Below are 11,378 nucleotides of genomic sequence, written 5' to 3' on the forward strand. Positions count from 1 at the left end.
CATTTTACCACAGTAACTTACTATAATTTTACTTAAGATTTAACATAGAACTTTTAACTTGGGAGTATTTTCCATAATGGTATGGCTACTTTTACTTACATCCTCAAATTGAAGGTGACAGTCTGCACTGTCATATTCATTGTTTCACTTCACATCTAATGTGCTGGAATACAGAGCCAAAATAAGAGAAATTGTACCACTGTCCAAATACTTCAGGGCAAGTAAAAGTAGTTTTTCCACCCCTGCTGTTCAATTTTCTGAGCTTAAATATGCAGTTTCATAAAAAGTAAGAAGTAATTTTACTTATGGTCTTGACCAATATTCTATATTTACTAATTACTGGACTGGTGAAATGTGATTCTCAGAATTGTCCACAGATGGCTTTGGGGAAGAACCAGACCCTGAAGGTGCTGTCATTCCCCAGCATCGTCAAACAGCAGGGACATCTGGAGCTTTCGGCCATCCTGGCCGGTATGGAGCTCACGGATGAGCAGAGGAGAGCAGTTGAGTTCGCCACAAGAGGTCAGCGAGAGAACCCAATGTGGGGCATTATGATCGAAGGCCGGATTACCAGCAGTAACTTCGGTGTCCTCCTGCCTTCACTGCAAAGTGGGAGAGAAGTGTCCTCTTCGGCCATCTCTCGTTTAATTTAACCAAGGTCACTGGAACATGTGCCAGCGATCAAGTGGGGCATACAGAATGAGGAGAAGGCAAGAAAGGCCTTCGAGGAGGAGAAATAGGTGGTAGTGCAGGACTCCGGCCTGTGGTTGTCCAAGTCAGGGATGTTGGGTGCCTCTCCTGACGGCTTGGTTGGCTCCACAGAACTTGTTGAAATCAAGTGTCCGTACAGTGCTCGGGACATGACAATTGAGGAGGCAGTTTCTGAGTTGGATGACTTTTTCCTGGAGAAAGTTGGCGAAGACTACCAGCTTCGCCAAAATCATAATTACTGGCACCAGATACAGGGACAGATACATATTGCTGGGAGGGATGTTTGTTATTTTGTGGTATGGACTACAAAGGACAGGGTTATAGTCCCAATCAAGAGGGACAAGGAGTGGAAACCAAACCTGCAGCTGCTGGAGAACTTCTACGAGTCAAAACTGCTGCCAAAACTACTGAACTGTACTGAACATTAGATGGAATTAGTTCATAGTTATTGTTTGGGTTAGGGTTCAATCGGTTTTTCAACATTTTAAACAACTTTGAGGCTTTTAAAAAGCGCCTTATCCCCTTATGAAAGTGATGGGAGGTGGCCACTTGGTAGGGGCAAGGATCTCATGATACAATATGATTTGCGCTACATGGGTCATGATGTAATTACATTCACTATACAATGTGATGCTATTCACCTCGCGATACATTGTGATGCATAACTTACTGAAAAATTCTACTTACTTTGGAAGGGAGGGGATTCTTACAGATGGTGACCCTGATATAATAAGTCTTCACTTGTGGTCTGGCTTGGGGATTCTTATAGTTATGTAAACCTTAGGTTTTCAATATACAGTGTAATCATGCTTGCTGTTGTTGGAAAGCCAATGTTATGGGGAACAGGGTGGTGTCATTGGTGGGGTGGTACAGTGGGTGCTGAATGAAGATCTTGGAACACCATTCAAAAGTGAACTGTAGGTAATGCAAGTTACCCATGAGTCAGCAGCTAGCTGTGCAACAAATGTTAACCCGGTGTGAGAGGCCTACAGAGAGAGTGCAAGCAGCGTCATTGACGTACTGTGATTTTACTGGGATTGTGTCTTTCTTTGATGATTTGGGGTTTTTCTTTGATCTTTGAGTATATAAGGGGAAAAGTGGAATGGTTCAAGGTTCGATAGCCATTCCGCATTTTGCACCATTGTATATTGCTGTTATTGAAAACACTGTAAAATAAATTGCATTCACTTTAACCTTTCCTCTCTGACTCTAAACCACTACACACCTAGCAATCCTAGCATACACACAGAACTCAGGATATCTGCACCCCATAGTCACTTGCCTATACATTAGTGCTGTCACAAGATACACAATTGCATCATTGCAAGCTTCTCAAGCCAGAAGCAAGTCCATGTTGACCAAGATACATAGCAATTCACACAGAGCTGCACTACAGGTGCTATCATTCCTCACGTGCAGTATCCTCCTATGTACAGCTGTTCGCAAAGAGCAAAGGTTGGAACGCTATTTTGCAGCCAGGCAAACAAGATGTCATTAAATTAATCCCGTTCCAGTAGCACAAGGTAAGACCACACATGTTCTTTTGCCACTATGATACTTCTGCTGTTTGGTGTATCTGATGTGTGAAATATAAACAAGTACATTAAGTATATGTTTCAGAGCAACAGTGTTCAGAATTGCATTATGCATGTATTATAAATAGCATTATAAATGTGATTTGGCTTCACCAATACCAGTGCTTCTCATGAGAAGAAGAAAATAAGGGACCAGAAAATGGCAAAAAAGTTTCTCAGGTAACATGCAAACTTTTGTCTGTTGGAAACGGCAAGAATATTTCACTGTTTGACGTTTCAACAGACCAAGAATGCTGTGCAGTCGTAGTTTTTGATGAAGTGGCATTCAGCAGCTTTCAATAGGTTTTTTGCTAAATTTTACTTAACCCCAGTAACATGAAATGACAACCGTGAGACCGTGTTCTATGGATACCTATTATCCAATCTAGAAACATTGAAAGATATGGTGGCAGTTTTTGGAAGGTCTTGTAAATAAACACATACCAATGGATGTTTTTCTTCACAGAAAGTGATGGCTAGGAAACTTTCCAGCACAGAATGCAGTGATGGGTGTCATGAGCTTCACCTGTTATAAACCCGAGGGCAGATTGCAGAATGCTAAGCTAAAGTAACCTTTAGTATGTGACAGGTGCATGCCTATATATAACATAGTCCAGGACAGACTGCATAGATTTTGCCTCAACAATCCTCTGCCTGCAGACTATAAAAAACAAGACTTGAAACCAATACCTATACAGTTATACAGCTATACAGTTCCCATACAAGCCCCCCACCCCCCACCCGCACACACACGTACACCCTTCTGTATCCAAACCTGTTCTGTATGTAAACCTGTTCTCCTCACTCACTCCAGCTATACCACCCTCCACCCTCTCTCCAGTCATCTACTCCTTGAATCATCACTGGTGAAATTAAGCTGTTTAAAGACTGCTGTACTGTTTGACAAGGTAATTCCCAGCGACTCACTTAAACCTGCCGGAAAGGAGGAGATGAGAGTTCTTCTGTTTTTGCAGAGAACTCTCCAACTATCAGATAGAACAAGTTAGCAGTCAGAGGAAGGGTTATGTTTATATTTTACTTCAATCCATAAATCAGTCAATCTGAATGCGATCAGGAGATTTTTCTGGAAAACAGCCAGAGTATCTGTCAAACTCCATAAAAACATTCAAAAAATGACCTAACTACTGAGAAGTCAATCTGAACATCATTAATTAACGTTAACAACTACATCAGTTAATGTCAATTCATATTTGAATGAAAAACAGTTAAAAGTACTTGTTAATGGTTAGCTAGTACAAAGTTTATCCTCTGGTTTGCGGATGAATAAATATTCGCAGAATAAATACATTAGTTAATATTTCAATACATGAACTAATGAAAAATCAATTTCATGCTTAATTAATGCATTAGGACATCAATAAATTAGCGTTAACAACTATAGCTAAGCCAAGTGCCTTATTGTGAGTTGAGACCAAATAAACTGGTGTTAACTGGACTGTGCTGTTTCAGGTTATTAAGTGTAGGGCGGCGGTGGCTTGGGAGCCACGGAAGCCTCTTTCACTCGAAGAGGTGGAGGTGGCCCCTCCCAAAGCCCATGAGGTCCGCATTATGCTGGATCACTGCTTCTGCCAGAGAAACACTTTTCTCAATATTACCTATTAAACATGGTGTAGAAGTGTGTGTGTGTGTGTGTGTGTGTGTTTAGGAGGATATGTGCTCATTCAGACTGAACAGAAGGTGAACAGCTGTTGTATGGTTTTGGGACAGATCGTAGCCACTTCGGTGTGCCACAGTGACCTACAGGTCCTGAGAGAAACACCACTGCCACAAGGTGGAATGCACACCTTCCCGATCCTCCTGGGACATGAGGCAGCTGGCATAGTGGAAAGCATCGGCCCCGGGGTCACCAAATTCTCCAAAGGTGAAAAGATTTGTTAGCCATTAGGTGTTGTAAACGTGTTGCGCTGTGAGTTTTTCCCTTTAACCCACTCTGTACCCTGCTTCTCTTCTCTTGTGTTCTTCTGCAGGAGACACGGTCATCCCTTTTGGCGCAGCTCAGTGTGGGGAGTGTGAATACTGCCTGTCTCCAAAAACGAACATGTGCAAGACACACTGGTATGGACTTGTCTTGGGCACAAACAAATCATTTTGAACAAGTCTTTAAAGTGAACATCCTGGATCATCACATTATTTGTCCGTATGCCTGCCAGCTGCCGGTGAAAACACAGCTGCTCACTCACTGGGTGTAATGTTGGTCACCGCAAACTCGGACAGACAAGATGCTGCTGATTATTAGCAAACCTCCAGCCACTGAGGTGGAGGCGGGGAACACTATGGGAGAAAGATGTAGGTGGCTCTACACATAAGCTCATACTGTGTCTCAATATGTGATTAGAGCACACAACGGTCAATTTTTGACAGGAGCCCACCCTGCTGGGGTGTTAAGAAACTGTTTATTTTCATTGAGATAGTGAAGCGACAGACAACCGTGTGACAATCCAAAATGTACTGTTTGTGCCTTCTAGTCAAACTGCTCTTGTATGGTAAATGTGTATTTTCTTCACCTGCAGGGAGGAATTCCTGAAGGGGGTACTTTTGGACAGGACCAGCCGGATCACCTGTCAAGGGAAGCAGATTACGTAGCTTTTTGCCTTGGGTACTTTCTCAGAGTACACTGTTGTCGCAGAAATCTCACTGACCAAAATCCGGAAGGATGCCCCCCTGGACAAAGTCGGCCTGTTGGGGTGTGGGATCTCCACAGGATACGGGGCCGCCATCAACTCTGCCAAGGTGGCAATTTTTGCCAAGGAGTTAAAAACACTACACTTTGTTACAGCTGCAGGGATCCACAGCTCTAAGTCTCTACTTCATAGCACTCATACATACAGTCGCCACAGGGGATGCCATTTAGTGCGGTTACAAAAATAAAATGCAATACATTGAAACATAGATCATAAAACACAATAACAATCACATTGGTAACATTGAAAAGAGGGTGTTTTTCACAGAAGTGATTGCAGCATTAACCACACTTACCTGGCCAAAAGGCAGCAAAAAACAAACAAACATGATGGTTACATACACATGGCAAACTTTTATCAGATTATTGAGTTGCAATCAGTTTTACAAAAACATTTTCCAAAACTACAGTGTTTTTTTGTCCTTTTGAACTGAAGCAAACTCACCACAAGAAATTAATTCACCATAACAAATCATACTGTCTACCACCACCCCCCACTCCCAGGTGGAGCCTGGGTCCACGTGCGCGGTGTTCGGTTTGGGGGCCATTGGTTTGGCGGCAGTGATGCGGTGTAAAGCAGCCGGGGCATCCAGGATCTTTGCTGTGGACATCAACAAGGACAAGTTCCTCAAGGCCGAACTGTTGGGGGCGACTGACTTTGTCAACCCCAAGGACTACGACAAGCCCATCAGCCAGGTGCTGGCAGAGATGACCAATGGGGGGGTGGACTTCGCCTTGGAGTGTGTCGGCAGCGTGGAAGTGATGGTGAGATTGATGAGCAGACACTTTCTGTGACTTACCTGTCTGACACCTGCCATCAACTGCGCTGGTAAAATGTGAATGGCACTTTTGTAAAGTCACTTCAGGTAAAGGCACCAGTGAAATTACTAAACTGTAAAATAGTTAGCAAGGAGGGTAGCAAGGAGGTCTTGTGTTCGAATCCCGGTCGGCTGGGGCCTCTCTGTGTGGAGTTTGCATGTTCTCCCCGTATGAGTGTGTGCGTGAATGGTGTGTGTGCCCTGCGATGGACTGGCAACCAGGAGCTATTGGGAGTTAGTTCTCTTGCTCAGGGACACTTGGCATATCCAGGGCAGGGGATCAAACCAGGAACTCTGCCACATGACCGCTCTTACCTCCTAAGCTAATGTTGCCCTACACTTGAGATTTGCAAATCTGACTTATGAAGGTTTGTCAAGGTTGCCGCTACCTTCTGTGTTCTGGGAATAATGTGCTACACTGGCTGAGGTGAAACTGTGCTCTTCTCCTTTAAGAGAGCTGCTCTGGAGTCGTGTTGTAATGCCTGGGGGACCTGTGTGATCGTGGGGTACGTTCCGGAGAAAGACATGACCTTGGCACCCATAACCCTCCTGCTGGGCCGTACGCTGAGGGGAACTTTCTTTGGGGGTAAGCATGTCAAATGGAGGTTTGAAGAATTCTACTTGTGCTATTGTGTAAATGTGATATTGCATACCTTTGTTTTCATGCGCCATTTGAAATCAGGATGGATTGAAAGACAGTAAATTATTTTGCAGGTGTAACCCTAGGTTACACTCAAAATGGCCAAAGACCAGATTACGCCACCTAAGGCCTTGCACCTTAAGACTTGCAGTTTACACTCTTCAGGTCCCCCCCCCACAGAATTAAGCTGTACAAATAAGACAGAGACAGGTATTCCAGTTAGACTGGGCAATATGTATTAAATAGATTGACTGTTTAAAGAGGAATTAATCAATAGCATATCTTCATTACAAAAATAGGTCATATAGTTAAAAGCACACGAGCCATCAGCATATAGAGAGAAAGGCAGGGAAATAGCAAGTGCAGGGTACTGGCAGTCCTAAAGTGAGCAGAAGTAAGCAAATAGTTAATTTGGCCAATGAGAGTAGTTACCTGGCATACTGGGAGAGAGAGAGAGAAGTTCAACACAGCAACCACTCCGCGTGCTCCAATATCTAAGAGTGTATCAAAACACACCAAGGTATACACGGCAAACCACAAGAATAATGTGAAAGTGCTTATTAACTTTAAAACTTAGTTTACCTCATACAGTGCAGGAAAGGAACCACCCAATGCCCCCAATACACTGGAACCACATTCACTGGCTTCTGTTGATAGAAAGGAGAACACAGAAAAGTCAATACACTAAGCAATGCTCAAACTAGTGGACCAGCCAGTACCCGGAAGCTGAGCTTAGTGGGAAGAAAATCTTATATAAATACAAGCAGCCAAGGGCCACCGAACATTGCCCAATCAAACACCTTATTTGTAACAAATCAAATAAACAAAAATACATAAAAACAACTCAGGCAAAACAGCAATGGCAGACTCCGTAGTCACTGTTTGACACATGCCCGCACTGCAGCCGAAACACCCAAAAGGAGGATACCTGGCGACTCGCCAGGATTCCCATCTATTCCCCGCAAATGGATTCCAGAATGAACAAAGAGCATCTTCCTGGTTTTATCCTTGCTGCTATTAGCGTGATTGCGAGATCAAAACCAGCTGTGCAATGAATGAGCTTGAGCTCCCGGTAGCTACTGTGGCAAAATGTAAACAACTACCCGGGACGTAACCCGGAAGTACTATTCACAATGACCCACCGGTTACACAGGCAAACTGAGAATTATGGATTCACACTATTGCTACTGATTGATGAATGTTTGATGTGTGTGGGTGTGTGTGTGTGTGAAATCCTGAAGATTTCATTTGACCGTAATTTGGCACACCCTACTATTTAGCACCTCAAAGATATCTCTTGCTGAGCTTTTTTAGGGTTGGAGTGAAAACCTACAGGATGGTAGATCTCCAAGAACAGGGTGGGGCAGCCCTGCTCTAGCTGTTGAATGAGGTGTACTTTGATAGGGTTCGAGTGAAAACCTACAGAATGGGAGATCTCCAGGAACATGTCATCATGCTCTATATCATTAGTGTATCTACATTTTCACAATGCATCAGCTTTTTTTGTAAGTCCCATTCACTTCAGCCTCAAAGAGTAACCACCCAGCAATCCACACTCCTTTATATAACCAATAGATCAATAGATTGTTTTCCAGTGTGCTGTGTCTGGGGAGCATGCGGCCCATATATTGAAGCAGGAATACTGATGGAGCTGGATAGCTGTTCTGAGTAAAACCCCAGCTCTTTTTACTTCAGTCCATGTTCCAGATTTAGGAGGGTCCTAAAGCCATGTTTACTTTATGGATTGCAGGTGCTGCACGTCACTCTGGTGGTGTTAATTGTTGTGAATTGCCGCTCTTGTCTCTGACACACCTAGATGCATGGGTGCATTTGTATAGGTTTTCTCACGATGCCTGTGTTCCTTTTTTCATATTGCATATCCTGAGTACAGACTGAGACTTATGTATGTGTTTGTCTGAACAGTGTCTTATGCCTGTAACCAAAAGGGAGTGTTCATTGGTTTGGGGAAAGAGGGCAAACAGCTCCATAAAAGCCAGGGCACCCTGTATTTCAGGGTGTGGGATGTACAGTAGATTGTTCTCCAGTGTGCTATATATAGGGGTTTGCTCAGTGCAGTTATGCAGTAACCCCTGCTTCATGATACAGGCCCCTGGGGGGTTATGTGAGTACTTGGGGATACGGGAACACGGTGTTCTGCTCTGTAGGATAACAGTAGGCTATCTTGTTTCAAATTGCAGACAGCCGATGTGGGTTCAATGAGGAGATCTTTCAGGGCAAGTCAGGTTCTCATGTGAAGGTTATGTTGAAGTTTGATCAAAATGCCCTTATTGAAAATCAGGAATGATGAAGTTTGATTTAAATACTTTCAGAATCATGTGCAAAAATACCCTTTCCTAAATGTTACTATATATCTCTATACTATATTTCAAATGCTGTTTAGTACTACAATGATAAGCCATACTGTTTGAAGAATTATTATTAATTATGTTAAAATGAATAAGTCAGTCATCTTGAGCAATTAGAACTGTGTGTCTGTTAAAACACATTGAGCTGCAAAGTACAGTCTGTTTAATGAAAGTGCAGAGAACACTTAATCAGGTGTTTACAAACCATGGCATTGGATGCGGCCTGTTTTGACTCTGTGATGCAGCCCAAGAGATGTGGGTCTTTGCAAAGAGATGTTTTAAGTTAGTGATCACCAGCTCAATTTGCCTGCATCATTATATACGCGAAAGGTTAAGACAGCTCAGCTTTCATAGAGACAGAAAATATTAAGGCGGGTTAAGAGAGACAATGTGATGATTTATGACAAATGATTGGTTAGCTATAATGTATAAAGACTAGGATACTTCCTACTGTTATTTTGGAATTCTCTGATCTCTGGAAGTTCTCTGGAGCGCACAGACTCCCCAGATTAATCTGTTTTATTTTTAACTAAAGATTTATAACGAGCAACTACTGAGTCTGAATATTTTTTCAACATCATTGCTGCCAAAACAACTTCACCTACGTAAAAGGGACGAGGAGGAAAAGAGACAAAAAATATTTCGTCAACAGTTACTGTTGAATGATTTCAAAATGTAAGGTTTTATTGATTTCATTAAGTTGCAGGCAAGTTTTCACCACAGATTACCCATTTTCCCCCATCTTTTGAAGGATGCCATTACTTTTGGCTGGCACTATTTACACATGCGTGTTTGTGTGTGTTATGTATTGTAGGTGTTTGTAAGGCAAGGCTCATTCACACTTTAATAAGATAAATGATAAGAGACCGTTTTTTCAAGACCCAGTTCAGTTTACATTTTGAGATGCAATCCAGCATGGATGTACAGTCAGGTCCATAAATACTGGGACATCGACACAATTCCCATCTTTTTGGCTCTATACACCACCGCAATGGATTTGAAATGAAACGAACAAGATGTGCTTTAACTGCAGACTTTCAGCTTTAATTTGAGGGTATTTACATCCAAATCAGGTGAACGGTGTTGGAATTACAACAGTTTGTATATGTGCCTCCCACTTTTTAAGGGACCAAAAGTAATGGGACAAACTAACAATCATAAATCAAACTTTCACCTTTTAATACTTGGTTGCAAATCCTTTGCAGTCAATTACAGCCTGAATAGACATCACCAGATGCTGTGTTTCATCCCTGGTGATGCTCTGCCAGGCCTCTACTGCAACTGACTTCAGTTCCTACTTGTTCTTGAGGCATTTTCCCTACAGTTTTGTCTTCAGCAAGTGAAATGCATGTTGGCTGAATATGAGCAGATAATATTGCCCGAAACACTTCAAAATTCATCCTGCTGCTTTTGTCAGCAGTCACATCATCAATAAATACAAGGGAACCAGTTCCATTGGCAGCCATACATGCCCACGCCATGACACTACCACCACCATGCTTCACTGATGAGGTGGTATGTTTTGGATCATGAGCAGTTCCTTTCCTTCTCCATACTCTTCTCTTCCCATCATTCTGGTACAAGTTGATCTTTGTCTCATCTGTCCATAGGATGTTGTTCCAGAACTGTAAAGGCTTTTTTAGATGTTGTTTGGCAAACTCTAATCTGGTCTTCCTGTTTTTGAGGCTCACCAATGGTTTACATCTTGTGGTGAACCCTCTGTATTCACTCTAGTGAAGTCTTCTCTTGATTGTTGACTTTGACACACATACACCTACCTCCTGGAGAGTGTTCTTGATCTGGCCAACTGTTGTGAAGGGGTTTTTCTTCACCAGGGAAAGAATTCTTCTGTCATCCACCACAATTGTTTTCCGTGGTCTTCCGGGTCTTTTGGTGTTGCTGAGCTCACCGGTGCGTTCTTTCTTTTTAAGAATGTTCCAAACAGTTGATTTGGCCACACCTAATGTTTTTGCTATCTCTCTGATGGGTTTGTTTTGATTTTTCAGCCTAATGATGGCTTGCTTCACTGATAGTGACAGCTCTTTGGATCTCATATTGAGAGTTGACAGCAACAGATTCCAAATGCAAATAGCACACTTGAAATGAACTCTAGACATTTTATCTGCTGCTTGTAAATGAGATAATGAGGGAATAACACACACCCGGCCATGGAACAGCTGAGCAGCCAATTGCCCCATTACTTTTGGTCCCTTAAAAAGTGGGAGGCACATATACAAACTGTTGTAATTCCTACACAGTTCACCTGATTTGGATGTAAATACCCTCAAATTAAAGCTGAAAGTCTGCAGTTAAAGCATATCTTGTTCGTTTCATTTCAAATCCATTGTGGTGGTGTATAGAGCCAAAAAGAGGAGAATTGTGTCGATGTCCCAATATTTATGGACCTGACTGTACAGGCTTCACAGCATAACAGTGTTCCACAAATCCCTTCAGAGCCCTGAGTGACATGTCTGTGTTGTATACTGGTGTAGACTTTGCCGGCCATTTTGCCAGCCATTTTGCCTTACTTATTAACCAGGAGTGTTTGTCTGCATGTCAGGACACACA

At 42.6% G+C, this 11,378-nt stretch overlaps 1 pseudogene; it reads left to right on the forward strand.

Annotated features, from left to right (window-relative positions):
* The first annotated feature begins 377 nt into the window (after positions 1 to 377).
* LOC133131503 (alcohol dehydrogenase class-3-like) lies at positions 378 to 7,425 on the forward strand (annotated as a pseudogene).
* Positions 7,426 to 11,378: the final 3,953 nt, after the last annotated feature.

The sequence above is a fragment of the Conger conger genome, chromosome 6 (genome assembly GCF_963514075.1).
Source record: "Conger conger chromosome 6, fConCon1.1, whole genome shotgun sequence".
Classification (NCBI taxonomy): domain Eukaryota; kingdom Metazoa; phylum Chordata; class Actinopteri; order Anguilliformes; family Congridae; genus Conger; species Conger conger.